This window comes from Manis javanica, chromosome 8, assembly GCF_040802235.1.
Source record: "Manis javanica isolate MJ-LG chromosome 8, MJ_LKY, whole genome shotgun sequence".
NCBI classification, from domain to species: Eukaryota; Metazoa; Chordata; class Mammalia; order Pholidota; family Manidae; genus Manis; species Manis javanica.
The window spans coordinates 10,999,647-11,015,572 of NC_133163.1; the positions used below are offsets into that span (position 1 = coordinate 10,999,647).

The 15,926-nt window shown below is 42.0% G+C and overlaps 1 protein-coding gene across 5 annotated transcripts in view; it reads left to right on the forward strand.

Annotated features, from left to right (window-relative positions):
- Positions 1-11,592: 11,592 nt before the first annotated feature.
- BTBD7 (BTB domain containing 7) overlaps positions 11,593-15,926 on the forward strand; it is a 94,826-nt gene continuing 90,492 nt past the window's right edge. For 2 of the 5 annotated variants that reach the window (XR_005053973.2, XM_036991570.2), the window contains exon 1: positions 11,789-14,209. The gene's annotated coding sequence lies outside the window, so the exon portion shown is untranslated. Of the gene's footprint in view, positions 14,210-15,926 lie in introns of all 5 variants that reach the window. The other 3 variants (XM_073241938.1, XM_036991574.2, XM_036991571.2) reach the window with 3 other exon arrangements.

The window sequence follows — 15,926 nt, forward strand, 5'->3', positions numbered from 1 at the left end:
CCATGTCACCCAGGGCACTGAGCAGGGCTCTTTATGTAGAGATAATAACAATGCATTGTCCACCCACATGTGTGTAGTGAGCTAGCCAACTGGTGCCAGGTGAGAATCCTGACCCCAGGAACCTTCTTTATCCATAGAGCTTTATGTACACAACTAGTAAGAAAGGTACTTGCCCACTTACACTTCTTAATGTGATTTTTACAAATATCCATGATCTAAATAAACTGGTGTTAGGGTTCTAGAAAATTATATAATGAATTAAGACTGCACTACCTCAGGCTCAAACATCTTGAATTCTCTCCTCTCTAGAAAAACATGTAATTGCTGTTCAAGGACCAAAGGGCTTGGAAGAATCCAATGCCTCTTATGGGTCTTCTTGTGTGTCTTTACAACTGCATGACCTCAAAGACAGAGAAACTCAAGTAAGCAGCCAAAGGAGAAAAGTTGTAAAGGTGGGAGAAACATTCAGAGTTATGCAACTGGTAATATCAGTAACTCACTTTTGAATTGCCAGCGCAATGGCAATGTAAGATCCAACAAAAGCTGCTACCCGTTATTACAAAGAAGCCTGAGACAGAATTTCTGTGTGAGGAAAATGGAAGTTCCTATGGCCAGGAACCTCACCTGACCCTAAGCTACTTGATGATATAATTGGCTTACTACTAGGCTAATGCTTCCGCACCTATTGGCAATGAACTATTATTGACCGAGCCACTCAATAAAGAGCTCTCTGCCCAGTGCTTTGGGTGGAGGCAAAGATGGAGGTGGATTATGGACCTTCAGATGCAGACATGATTTTACTGCTTAGTCTACTGCTGGGAGAAAAAAGCCAGGTGGTAGAGAAAATGAAAGCTCCTTGTCTTGCCAATGGGTTTCAGCCCCGGGCAAGTTCGCTATGGATTCAATGTGACCAAAGAAATTGACATCAAAATGGTCTTCGAGGTGAAAGGGTTTATTACCCGGCTTGTTCTCCTGGCAGTAGGGCAAGCACTAGCAACTCCGCCTCCACCCAGAGCACTAGGCCGAGCTCTCTATGTAGTGCAATAATAGCTTATTGCCTAAAGGTGTGGAAGTGGTAGCCTAGCAACAGGCCAGTTACATCATCAGGTGGTTTAAGTTCGGTGACGACCCTGGCCATAAGAACCTCAACTTCCCCACACTCTTATGGCCAGGATTCTCACCTGCTCCTGGTGGACTTGCTCACTACACACATGTGGGTAGTATGTTATTATTGACTATATATAATAAAGAGCTCCACCCAGTGCTCTGGGCTGCACAGCTGCAGGAGAGCAGAGGCTGGAGGGGTGGCACTGTGAAAGACAGAGACTGAAATGGCTGCAGGGGCTGCAGGGGTGGAAAGGCCCAGAGGCAGAGACATGCTTGCTGCATGCAGACTTGCTCTGAGCTGGACGGGATTCTACTGCTTGATCTGCCACCATGGGAATAAAGTTGGGGTGGATAAAGTGAAGGTTCCTATGGCCAGGATCCTCACTTGAACCTAAACTACTTGATGGTTTAACTGGCCTGCTACTAGGCTACTACTTCCACACCCTCAGGCAATTAGCTATTACTGACTGAGTCACTGTATAAAGAGCTCTACCCAGAGCTCTGGGCAGAGGCAGAGGCAAGGAGGATTACAGACATGCAGACTGTTAGATGCAGATGTAATTCTAGTGCTCCTCCTATTGCCAGAAGAACAAACCGGGTAATAAACCCTTTCACCACAAGAACGTTCTATTGTCATTCTGCGGTGTCACTGAATCCATAGTGAACTTACCCAGTGCTGAAACCCATTGGCAAGACAAGGGTATAAACCCTTTTACCCCAAGGAAGTTCCATTGTCATTTCTTGGTCTCACTGAATCTATAGTGAACTTGCCGGGGGCTGAAACCCTCAGACAAGACATTCCTTCAGGCAGTTCAAAAGATAATTTTGGTGTTCCAAGTTCACTCTTTTGAACTTGTATAACATTTGTTAAAATTGATCAAAAAAATACATGCAATGAAACTGTTTAAGTTTTCTTACATCACCTTTTTGTTTCTAAATTTGACATTCCTCTTCTCCCAAACTACACCCAGAAATTCTTCAGTGGATTTCTGTTATGCTGGAGTGAACAGACATTGCCAGAGCCAAAAGATCAAAGGTCAGACCTCAGCACTGTCATTTACTAGCTGGAGAGCCTCTGACAAAGTCCTTATAATAACATTCTCTTAGAATGCTGATAGGGAGATTAAATGAGATAGGGTATATATCAGTTAAGATTACTTTGGATGAATTAGGTTTGTTACTGAAAACCTAATAATAAATGAAATTGATTGACTCATGTAATTGGAAAGGCCAGAGGTACGACTCATTTCAGGAGAAGCTTGATTAGGCATCTCCAATGATTAGGGAATCAGTTTTTCTAAAGTACAAGTTAGCTTTACCCTGAGACATGCTTCCCTTGGGTAGCAAGATGCTACTGGGGCTACATCCTTTTTGCAGTCATATTCAATGAAAGAGAAGAAGACTCTTCTAGTGTCTTCTGTGGAAGAAAAGATGTTCTCTTCCAGAAAAATGTTTGTTCCAACACACATTTCACCAAATCCTGGCTCTTAACGAGAGACCAATATTTAAAGCCAGGAGAACAGCATTTGCTGAAAATCTTAAATCAGTCAACCAGGTATAAAACATGGGGTCAATTCTACCCCAACCACTTGATTGGGAAGGTGAGGAATTATGAAGAAAACGGAGGTGAGGATTGGGTGAGGGACCGTGACAATATATGGTCTTGAAGTAGGATGCTGAGTAAATTGAGGTGAATCCCATTTCTAGGCTTTGTGGGGGAAGCATATCCTTCTGAAAAATTAAGGGTTGGCTGGTACCTTTGCCAATTAGACTTCCAGAATTTTCCATAGTATCTTAAATACTTGAGATCACCATTACTCATTCTTGCTTTTCTATATAAATTAGTGCTTATTTATAAGAGAATTAAATTCACATAAACAGATAAACAAGAGTAAAGTGTACAGATTTTTATGTTACATGGAGGAGGGTACGCTTAGGAAAGTGAAAACCCAAAGATGTTTCTTGTCTCCTGGTATTGGGAAGTCATCTTTCAAGGTACCAATTACTGTCCTGGGCACTCTGACACATGTGTTTTAGTTTCTCTTCCCCTTTAGATTCCAGGAGATTCAGAAAAAAACTTGGAAACCATATCATTATAAGCAAAGCATAGGAGGAAATAGGATTTTCTTTTCTTCATGATTTCAAAAACCTAACTTCCATATTATATTTCCAGAAAGATGAGCCTAAGGAGGGGCTTTGGTGGATGTTTATGTGCAATAGAAAAAGGAAGGAACAAATTGGAGTAACAAAAAATGAAATATACAGTTAATGTAGAAAATGACTCCGGTTTTCAGGTTAGGTGACTGGGTGGATGGGGTGCTATTCGCTGATGGAGGAAGCAGGAAAAGGAACTGAATATTAATTCAGAACTCTTGATCGCAAGTGACAGAAACATACTGCTTTTATTACTTCCAACAGTTCCAGATTAAAGAGCGGGGGGGTAAAACAGGTGATGGTGATAGGCACAAAATCTCAATCATAATATAAATTAGTCATGGGGATGAAAGTACAGCATAGCGAATACAGTCAGTAATTCTACAACACCATTCTGTGTTGATAGATAGAACTACACTAGTTGGGGTGAGCATTTAATAATGTAGTTAACTGTCAAATTACTACATTGTATACTTGAAACCAATACTGTATATCAACTATACTTCAATAAAATGTAATAGTAATTTTTAAAGGGAGGTGGGTAAGGAAGGGAGTGAAGGCACCCTAGTAGCTCATGGAAATTGAACGATCAGGCATAAGTTGGTTTAGGGCACAGCTACACTGGTGTTCAAATGATGTCATAGCTTCCCTTCCTCTTAATTTTCTCTGTTTGCGGTCTTCATTCTCTTCAATTGCTCATGGCTAAGGAAGACAATTTACATTGTCCTTTAAGATCGTAATCCTAGAGAAATAGATTATAAGGAAACATCTAGTATAGCCTGGCAGAAATTTCCACAAAAGGTTCTGATTGGCCTGGCTTGTGTCAGATGCCCACATAGATCTAGAATCTCTTGTCTTCACCACCACTGAATACTAAGCACAAGCCTTTTTAAAAAAAAATTATTTTCAGGGGGCGGAGTCAACATGGCTGCATGAGTAGGACAGTGGGAATCTCCTCCCAAAAACATATATTTTTGAAAATACAACAAATACAACTAATCCTAAAAGAGAGACCAGAAGACACAGGACAATAGCCAGACTACATCCACATGTGTGAGAGCCCAGTGCCTGGTGAAAGGGGTAAGATACAACCCCCAGCCCGGCAGGACCCGAGCACACCTCCCCCCAGCTCCCGGCGGGAGGGAGAGGGAGCCCAGGACTGCTAAACACCCAGCCCAGCCACCCGCACCAGAGCACAGACACAGTGCATGTGTGGAGGGCTGGAAACTAGGGAAAGAGGGCAGCAAGAACTCTGAGTGGGTTCCGAAGCTGATGCCCCTGTGACAAAGAAAAACGAGTGCTTTTTGAAAGTCTTAAAGGGACAGGGACGTAACAGCTGGACAACACAGGTCACAGCCCAGTGGCTGGAAATTACAGGGAAAACCGGGTGCACTAACCCCCTGGGCAACAGCTCTGAGACCCCTCACGGAGGTAAACAACCAAACAGCCCCCCAGTCCATTACCCCTCCGGGCGCTGTGAAAACAGAGAAGCAGCCTAAGGTAGGCCCCGCCCTCAGAAAGGGAGCTTCCTCCATACTGGCCGGGCAAGACACAAAGACCCAGTCTACACGCAATTACCCAACACAAGCCAGTAGGGGTAGCAGTTGTCCCAGTAAAGAAAGGCCAGTAGCAAGTGAAAAGTTTGGCCCTCCCAGCCAACAGTCAATAGCACCTATCAACATGAAAAGGCAAAAAAATATGATCCAGACAAGACTAACCCAGACAGCTTTGGCATCTGCTACATCTTCCCGAGAAGGAACCTGGGGAGATAGATTTAACCAGTCTTCCTGAAAAAGAATTCAAAACAAAAGTCATAACCATGCTGATGGACTTGCAGAGAAATATGCAAGAACTAAGGAAGGAGAATACAGAAATAAAACAAGCTCTGGAAGGGCTTCAAAACAGAATGGACGAGGTGCAAGAGACCATTAATGGACTAGAAAACAGAGAACAGGAATGCAGAGAAGCTGATGCAGAAAGAGATAAAAGGATCTCCAGGAATGAAAGAATTCTAAGAGAGCTGAGTGACCAATCAAAATGGAACAATACACACATTATAGGGGTACCAGAAGAAGAAGAAGAGAGAAAAAGGGATAGAAAGCGTCTTTGAAGAAATAATTGCTGGAAACTTCCCCAAAATAGGGGAAGAAATGGCCTCTTAGACCACAGAGGTACACAGAACTCCCATGACAAGGGATCCAAGGAGGGCAACACCAAGACACATAATAATTAAAATGGCAAAGATCAAAGACAAGGACAAAGTATTAAAGGCAGCCAGAGAGAAAAAAAAGGTTACCTACAAAGGAAAACCCATCAGGCTATCATCAGACTTCTCAACAGAAACCCTACAGGCCAGAAGAGAATGGCATGATATACTTAATGCAATGAAACAGAAGAGCCTCAAACCAAGACTGCTGTATCCAGCACGAATATCATTTCAATATGAAGGAGGGATTAAACAATTCCAAGACAAGCAACACTTGAGGGAATTTGCCTCCCACAAACCACCTCTACAGGGCATCCTACAGGGACTGCTCTAGATGGGAGCACTCCTAAAAAGAGCACAGAACAAAACACCCAACATATGAAGAAGGGAGGAGGAGGAAAAAGAAGGGAGAGAAATAAAGAATCATCAGACCATGTTTATAATAGCTCAACAAGCGAGTTAAGTTAGACAGTAAGAGAGTAAAGAAGCTAACCCTGAACCTTTGGTAACCACAAACTTAAAGCCTGCAATGGCAATAAGATCATACCTTTCAATAATCACCCTAAATGTAAATGGACTGAACGCACCAATCAAAAGACACAGAGTAATAGAATGGATAAAAAAGCAAGATCCATCCATATGCTGCCTACAAGAGACTCACCTCAAACCCAAAGACATGCACAGACTTAAAGTCAAGGGATGGAAAAAGATATTTGATGCAAACAACAGAGAGAAGAAAGCAGGTGTTGCAGTTCTGGTATCAGACAAAACAGACCTCAAAATAAAGTAACAAAAGATAAAGAAGGACATTACATAATGATAAAAAATATATATGCACCCAATACAGGAGCACCAACATACCTGAAACAAATACTAACAGAACTAAAGGAGGAAATAGAATGCAGTGCATTCATTTTAGGAGACTTCAACACACCACTCACTCCAAAGGATAGATCCACCAGACAGAAAATGAGTAAGGACACAGAGGCACTGAACAACACACTAGAACAGATGGACCTAATAGACATCTATAGAACTCTACATCCAAAAGCAACAGGATACACATTCTTCTCAAGTGCACGTGGAACATTCTCCAGAATAGACCACATACTAGGCCACAAAAAGAGCCTCAGTAAATTCCAAAAGATTGAAATACTACCAACGAACTTTTCAGACCACAAAGGCATAAAACTAGAAATAAATTGTACAAAGAAAGCAAAAAGGCTCACAAACACATGGAGGCTTAACAACACACTCCTAAATAATCAATGGATCAATGACCAAATCAAAATGGAGATCCAGCAATATATAGAAACAAATGACAACAACAACACAAAGCCCCAACTACTGTGGGACACAGCAAAAGCAGTCTTAAGAGGAAAGTATATAGCAATCCAGGCATATTTAAAAAAGGAAGAACAATCCCAAATGAATGGTCTAATGTCACAATTATCGAAATTGGAAAAAGAAGAACAAATGAGGCCTAAGGTCAGCAGAAGGAGGGACATAATAAAGATCAGAGAAGAAATAAACAAAATTGTGAAGAATAAAACAATAGCAAAAATCAATGAAACCAAGAGCTGGTTCTTTGAGAAAATAAACAAAATAGATAAGCCTCTAGCCAGACTTATTAAGAGGAAAAGAGAGTCAAAACAAATCAACAGTATCAGAAACAAGAAAGGAAAAATCACGACAGTCCCCACAGAAATACAAAGAATTATTAGAGAGTACTATGAAAACCTATACGCTAACAAGCTGGGAAACCTAGGAGAAATGGACAACTTCCTAGAAAAATAAAACCTTCCAAGACTGACCCAGAAAGAAACAGAAAATCTAAACAGAGCAATTATCAGCAATGAAATTGAAGCGGTAATCAAAAAACTACCAAAGAACAAAACCCCTGGGCCAGATGGATTCACCTCAGAATTTTATCAGACCTACAGGGAAGACATAATACCCATTCTCCTTAAAGTTTTCCAAAAATAGAAGAGGAGGGGATACTCCCAAACTCATTCTATGAAGCTAACATCACCCTAATACCAAAACCAGGAAAAGACCCCACCAAAAAAGAAAACTACAGACCAAATCCCTGAAGAACGTAGATGCAAAAATACTCAACATAATATTAGCAAACCAAATTCAAAAATACATCAAAAGGATCGTACACCATGCCCAAGTGGGATTCATCCCAGGGATGCAAGGATGGTACAACATTCGAAAATCCATTAACATCATCCACCACATCAACAAAAAGAAAGACAAAAACCACATAATCATCTCCATAGATGCTGAAAAAGCATTTGATAAAGTTCAACATCCATTCATGATAAAAACTCTCAGCAAAATGGGAATAGAGGGCAGGTACCTCAACATAACAAAGGCCATTTATGATAAACCCACAGCCAACATTATATTGAACAGTGAGAAGCTGAAAGCTATTCCTCTGAGATTGGGAACTAGACAGGGATGCCCACTCTCCCCACTGTTATTTAACATAGTACTGGAGGTCCTAGCCACGGCAATCAGACAAAACCAAAAAATACAAGGAATCCAGATTGGTAAAGAAGAAGTTAAACTGTCACTATTTGCAGATGACATGATATTGTACATAAAAAACCCTAAAGACTCCACCCCAAAACTACTAGAACTTATATCAGAATACAGCAAAGTTGCAGGATACAAAATTAACACACAGAAATCTGTGGCTTTCCTATACACTAACAATGAACCAACAGAAAGAGAAATCAGGAAAACAATTCCATTCCCAATTGCATCAAAAAAAATAAAATACCTAGGAATAAACCTAACCAAAGAAGTGAAAGACTTATACTCTGAAAATGACAAGACGATCATGAGAGAAATTACAGGGGACACTAACAAATGGAAACTCATCCCATGCTCTTGGCTAGGAAGAATTAATATCATCAAAATGGCCATCCTGCCCAAAGCAATATACAGATTTGATGCAATCCCTATGAAACTACCAGCAACATTCTTCAATGAACTGGAACAAATAATTCAAAAATTCATATGGAAACACCAAAGACCCCGAATAGCCAAAGCAATCCTGAGAAAGAAGAATAAAGTAGGGGGGATCTCACTCCCCAACTTCAAGCTCTACTATAAAGCCATAGTAATCAAGACAATTTGTTACTGGCACAAGAACAGAGCCACAGACCAGTGGAAGAGATTAGAGAATCCAGACATTAACCCAGACATATATGGTCAATTAATATACGATAAAGGAGCCATGGACATACAATGGGGAAATGACAGTCTCTTCAACAGATGGTGCTGGCAAAACTGGACAGCTACCTGTAGGAGAATGAAACTGGAACATTGTCTAACCCCATACACAAAAGTAAACTCAAAATGGATCAAAGACCTGAATGTAAGTCATGAAACCATTAAACTCTTGGAGAAAAATATAGGCAAAAACCTCTTAGACATGAACATGAGTGACCTCTTCTTGAACATATCTCCCCGGGCAAGGAAAACAACAGCAAAAATGAACAAGTGGGACTAAATTAAGCTGAAAAGCTTCTGTACAGCAAAAGACACCATCAATAGAACAAAAAGGAACCCTACAGTATGGGAGAATATATTTGAAAATGACAGATCCGATAAAGGCTTGACATCCAGAATATATAAAGAGCTCACACGCCTCAACAAACAAAAGACAAATAACCCAATTAAAAAATGGGCAGAGGAACTGAACAGACAGTTCTCCAAAAAAGAAATACAGATGGCCAACAGACACATGAAAAGATGCTCCACATCGCTAATTATCAGAGAAATGCAAATTAAAACTACAATGAGGTATCACCTCACACCAGTAAGGATGGCTGCCATCCAAAAGACAAACAACAACAAATGTTGGCGAGGCTGTGGAGAAAGGGGAACCGTCCTACACTGCTGGTGGGAATGTAAATTAGTTCAACCATTGTGGAAAGCAGTATGGAGGTATATCAAAATGCTCAAAACAGACTTACCATTTGACCCAGGAATTCCACTCCTAGGAATTTACCCTAAGAACGCAGCAATCAAGTTTGAGAAAGACAGATGCACCCCTATGTTTATCGCAGCACTATTTACAATAGCCAAGAATTGGAAGCAACCTAAATGTCCATCGATAGATGAATGGATAAAGAAGATGTGGTACATATACACAATGGAATACTACTCAGCCATAAGAAGAGGGCAAATCCTACCATTTGCAGCAACATGGATGGAGCTGGAGGGTATTATGCTCAGTGAAATAAGCCAAGCGGAGAAAGAGAAATACCAAATGATTTCACTCATCTGTGGAGCATAAGAACAAAGCAAAAACTGAAGGAACAAAACAGCAGCAGAATCACAGAACCCAAGAATGGACTAACAGCAGTTCCTGTGTGGTGATCTCCAATGAGTTCTACACAATGGTATAAAGGGCATATAAAAGTGTAGGCAAAGGGTCTGTTTGTGTTTATGCAGAGGATCAAAGCCTAATTTGGCTACCCAGAAAATGAACTAAGATACAATATGAAAAAGAACTTTCAACATCAGCACTCTCTGGAAGACTCATACCAGAAGATGATCATCAAAAAACCCCAACAAAGATCCTCTTGCTGCTACAGCTGTAGATGCACTCTACACCAGTTCCTGGGCTTGCCATGGGAATGAAGATGGATATATCTAAGCTGGCCTGTGCATACAGTAAAACAACAAATTTGACTGGATCTATACTGTTGGAACTCAACCAAGAATTAGGGGAAGTGCAAGTTGTAGCGCTCCAAAATCTTACAACTACAGACTATCTGCTGTTAAAAGAACATATGGGCTGTGAACAGTCCCCAGGAATGGGTTGTTTTAATTTGTCTGATTTCTCTCAGACTGTTCAAGTTCAGTTGGACAATACCCACCGTATCATAGATAAGTTTTCACAAATGCCTAAGGTGCCTAACTGGTTTTCTTGGTTTCACTGGAGATGGCATGTAATTATAGGTCTGCTTTGGTTATGTAACTGTACTCCTATTATGTCAATGTGTGTGTGCAATTTAATTAGTAGTTTAAAACCTATACATGCTGAAGTTGCTCTACAAGAAGATATGTCAAAGAAATAATCAATCGTCCCATGTTTTCTTCCGGCTGCTACTTCTATAGCTTTTCTTCTTCCTTCCTAATTACAACCCTTAAATAAAATTTGTGCCTCATATCGAATTTACCGAGTATCATAATTCTTCCAAGTGGTAAAGATACCTCAAGACAGATGCTGGGTATAAAAGCCACAGGGCATAAATCTGCACAGAAGTAAAAAGCTAACCTTTTCAAACAATAAGGCTTCTCTCTCACTTACCAACTTTACATTTCCCTGTATGGCCCCGGAAGATGACTGGTTAGCCAGAGACTGGTAAGATTCCTCAAGGGAGGAACAACCTAAGACAGGCACAGTCACAGGGGGGCCATCAGGTGAGAAACTGGGGATCAACAGAGGTGAGGCTTAGAACCTCACCCCCCTGTTTTGAGAGAAATCTTCTGCATCCGTGGATGTTTTATTGCCCTTGACTAGCTTGGATTAACACTTGGTCTACAGGCACACACCTGATCATCTACATTTGCTCTCTTATAACACTCAACTATGTTTTCTACCTTTATCTTGCATCTGCCTACCATTTCAGCATTTTATTAAAAATAATAATAATAGAGAAATGTGGTATCCACATATAAATCAACTATAAAAATCAAACGAATATTCATATTTGAACTGATTGTTTATAGTTCATAATGCATGATCAAAACCAAAAGTTTCTGTGATGACTGCCCTTGTACTGTTTGTTCACCATGTAACTTATTCACTATGTAAGAATTTGTTCTCCATGTAAGAACTTGTTCATTATGTTTCAGAAGATTGGAGACTGACGAAAATTAGGCTTGGGGTGGATTAATGATTGTGCATTGAGCATTGACTCCCCTATACAGAATTTTATTGTTGTTAACAACCATTTGATCTATAAATATGAGAGATGCCCTCTCAAAAAAAGAAACAAAAAAAAAAGTACAGACTTCCAATTGTAAAATAAATAAGTAACCGGGATGTAATGTATAGCATAAGGAATATAGTCAAAATATTGTAACGACTTTGTATGGTGATAGCTGGTAGCTAGAATTATCATGTATATAAATGTTGAATCACTGTGTTGTACACCTGAAACTAATGTAATACTGTGTTCAATTTAAAAAAATTATTTTCAGTCTGTTTCCCTATTTAGATTCTAAACTTTGTCTTCAAGAGCAAAGAATCATTTATTTTTTACCCTGAGCATCTAGCACTATGCTTGGCTTTAAAACATGTATTAGATGCTTTAAAACATGTATTGGACTGAACTGAAATAGACAGATCTAAACTATGATGGATGTGTAAACTAAGTTAATTCAGTATCTCGAATGTACAGCTAAGTGGTATAATAAGAAAACACAAGCTGGATGAATTAAAGGGTAGAAAAAATAATGGAACACTTTGCACAGTTTCTGTGAAGGCAAATCATACCCAACTAGTCTACTAGAGTTCTCTGAATGTGCTGATAATCAAAGGACAAGGGTGAACCAGCAGACCTTACTTGGCTTTTCAAAAAGACCTTTTTGATAGATTTCCACATCAAAGGCTTTTAGAAAAATGGTGTTACCCTGGACTTTTAGAATGCTTTATTGTTGGTATTGTTTCAATTTTGTTTTTAAAATTATGTCTAGGAAACAGAACCAAAATCAAGTAATGAAGGTTAGGAATAAGGGAGAACGTATAAATATTGGGAACTGGTCTTAATCAACATTTAAAAAAATTATCAAAAGGTGGTGTGGACAGTGGAATTTCTTTAAATTAATGCAGTATTTAGCTGATGACAACAAAAGTAAAATAATGGTAAGTGGCTTGAATTTAGATGAGGTTCAGTTATGCATTTAGAGGAAGGATAACGATGTGGGTAATAGGAGGTAGCCACCAGTGTCTTTGCTCTAACTGAATGGGCCTATTTTCCTTCTATTTCTCACTTTTCCATGCAGTTCTGGTCCACTGCCTACAAGAACCTTATCCAATAGAGAAGGGGTTGAAGAGAACCTTACCCTCATAGAGAGAAATCCTATTTTGGACAAGTGAATACTATGATTTCTACAACAACCTCCAAACCTTCAAGAATTAGGGAAGGGTGAAAGGGTGAAAAGGAAAAAACATGGAGTGAAAGGGGGGAAAAATGAAGTAATACAAATTGGGAAGAAATGCCTTTTCAAATAAATAAAGAGGTAATGAATGAGCACAAGAAAAATATGAGAGTCCAGAGAAAAGTAACCATGACGTATGATGACGTTAAAAGAGATAAAGTCATTGCATTGAACAATGTCAAAAAAACTTAAATCCTCCAACCAAATATGTAATGTATAAAATAGTGAAGGACAAAGAGATGGTTAAAAACACATCACCAAATTGAAAATTATCCCTGTCCTTTGACGCTTGGAGGTGGTTGGAGAACAACAGAAAGACTCGTGTGACTTTAGAAAACTTGTTTCTCAAAGAGATTGAAAATGCAAATACTTTAAAGAAGGGTTTAAATAAATTCCCAGAAGACAAATACCTCAGATATTACGAAAGCCTATTTGAGAACTGTGAGGAGCAATGTGCCTGGTAACAAGGGTCGGGTTTTAGTCTTGGCTTGCCTACTACTAATGCTGTCTGTGTGCCCTTGGGCTTATTTCTGAGACTGTTTCCTTAGCTGTAATAGTAACCCCTGAATAATAATATTCGTCCTGACTACCTCAAAGGGTAGTCTCGGTGTTCAAACGAAGCCATCTATTTCATGGAATTTTGAGAACTATAAGATTCTCCATAAAGTGTCTTTTATATCGCTGAAATTGTTGCAAATTCCCAGACAAGAGCATGTAGGGAAGAACTATTTCGCTCTACCACAGGGAGATCGCGTGCTTTCATCAGTGATTCTCTTGTCGTTTATGGGGTAGCTTGGTGAGGAAAACTTTTCGGTGTCTTTAAGATTTTTTTTTTAAACCTACAAAAGGCAAGGTGGTGTAAAAATACCACGCAGATAGGGCTTAAAATAAACTGCCACGAAGCCCCCAAAATGACAACACTAACTTTACAGCGGAAGTGGTCGTTTTTTGCGAATGATTCACTGTGTGCGCGATCCATCAGGATGCCGACGGCCGAATGAAGAAATGAATTGGTGGAACTAGTGGTTTAGTAAGGTAGTTGCTATATTCCATTCGAACACATTTACCGATTTGCCACAATTCCCTGAAGTAAGCAGGACGCTGCAATCAACTTCCAACTCCGACAGCCCAGCGCCCAGCCCCCAGGTGGAGCCAGAATGATGCGCGCGCACCTGGCTCCGACAGTAACCGTCTCCCGCGAACTCGTCTCCCGGATCTGGCCCGGCGCGCGCGCCGCCGGCCCACGTGACCCCGGGCGCGGCGACGGCGGGGGCGGGCGGGGGCTCGGGTCGGCTCCGCAGCGCCGCGCAGGCGTTTCAGGGCCGCGTCGAGCTGAGCCCCTCCTGCTCCCTTTAGGAGTCAAAATGGCGCCGAGGGGAACCTGGAGCAGCCCCGGAGCCTGAGCCACTGACAGGAGCGGAGAGGGCGGCGGCGGCAGGAGGAGGATGGCTGGGGGTGCTGACGCCGGTGCGGACGGCGGTGCTGGCGGCGGCGGCGGGGGCGACGGCCGCGGTCCCAGGGGCGGCAGCAGCGGCGGGAGGAGCCTCCGGGGTGAGTGTCCCTCCGTGTGGCTGAGCCCGGGAGCCGCGGCTATGCCGGGAGCGGCACGGGGCGTCCCGGCGAGGAAGGTGCCGCCCCGGGGCGGTAGAGGCGACGGGCTGGGGCCAGGCCGCCGCGGGAGACCCCGGGTGCCGGCGGGGCAGGCGCAGTCGTCCGTCCGGGGCTCAGGCGGCGGCGGACTGGCCGGTCCCAGCGCGCTCCCAGGGGCGGGCTGGGCTGTGCCGTTCGCCGCCGGCCCGGGGGCAGGGGCGCTCGGGGCGGGGAGAGTGTCCGGAGGTGGCCGCGGCCGGGCCGGCTCCGGGCTCCAAGGGGCGGGACCCGCCGCTCCCCGGACGCCGGGTAACCGCTTCGGGGAGGCGCGCGCGTGTTTACCCGGCGTTGGGGCTGCGACCGCCCCGGGGTGGGCTCGGAGGCAGCGGGCCGGGATTGAGGAGGGAGTAGGCCTGTGGACCGCTGCTCCCAGGGGGAGAAGTGAGATTGTCCGGGTAAGTTACTGTTTCGGAAATCAAACCGGAATTGCGTTTTGACAGGTTGGGAGGGAGACAATACCGAGTGTTTGATGAAGATGCCTGTGCATGGATTGCTTGAATGGCAAAAAGCGTTCATGTTTCACCGCCTTGTCATTTGTACAGCTATCTGCTAAGCGCCTTACCCCCGGGACAAGAACTTTCTAACTCTCTTTTTGGAGAAGCTTTGAGGAGTGTTGCTTCAGCTTTGAACTACAATAGCACCTCTTCGCATACCAGCATAGATAATAAGTACTCTGGATTAGGCCTAGTTTACAGAAGAGTCTTGGTTCTATTTACCAGAGAACTGTTCCCTCTGCTAAAACATCTTACTGTAATGAGAAAAATAGGCATTTTTATAGAATTACTTAGTTTTTCAATTAAAAGATCTTCTGTTTCTGAATAGATACCATTTCTTTTAGATTACTGAGATAAATTATTTTTTTCTGGAAATGTGTAAGGGAGATTTGAAATTGCAAGAATCATACATGTTAATGGGAGCTGTGATTAAACTTGTCCTGGAATTTTTAGAGTCAGACAAACCTTTAGAGATCTAATGTGACTTGTTTTAGAGCCAGGAAGCTAGGCCCAAAGGAGATGAGTGATTTGCTGTGGGTCCTACAACTGGCCAGGGATTGGACCAAATCTAGGCTCTAGGCCCCCTCTAGGCCCCATTTAAAGACCTCTTTTCACTATACTTCTGAGCCTCTTATTTTTCGTTGATTGCATTCATTACCACCAATATCCATGCCCATCTCTGGGTCCTTGTGCAATAAAGTTGAAAGCAAAGTTGAGAGACCCCTCATGATTCTGACAGCTAGCCTCAGTTACCTCATGTAACTGATGGAAATTTTTTTTCCTAACCTGGATTTAATAAAAACTAGCTGACATTTCATTTATAGTTTTCATAGGCCTGTGACTACATTTTCATTCAGTTATAACGTGGCTCATTCTTGCATGCATTTGGTAAAACTCATAGGTCACTATTCTGTACCACAAAACCTAGTACATTGTTCTGTGCCCCAACACCAGCATTTGAACAAGTTCTTTGTATGAGCTCTAATTTTAGGATTTAAAACACCTGTCTTGTGTTTCCCAGGTTATACCACCTAGTTTCCATGTATCTTGAGTCACAGCAGTTTTCTTTGTTGTGTGTCACAGGTTAACCTTAAGAAATACAACAATAGCAAAGGATTCTCATT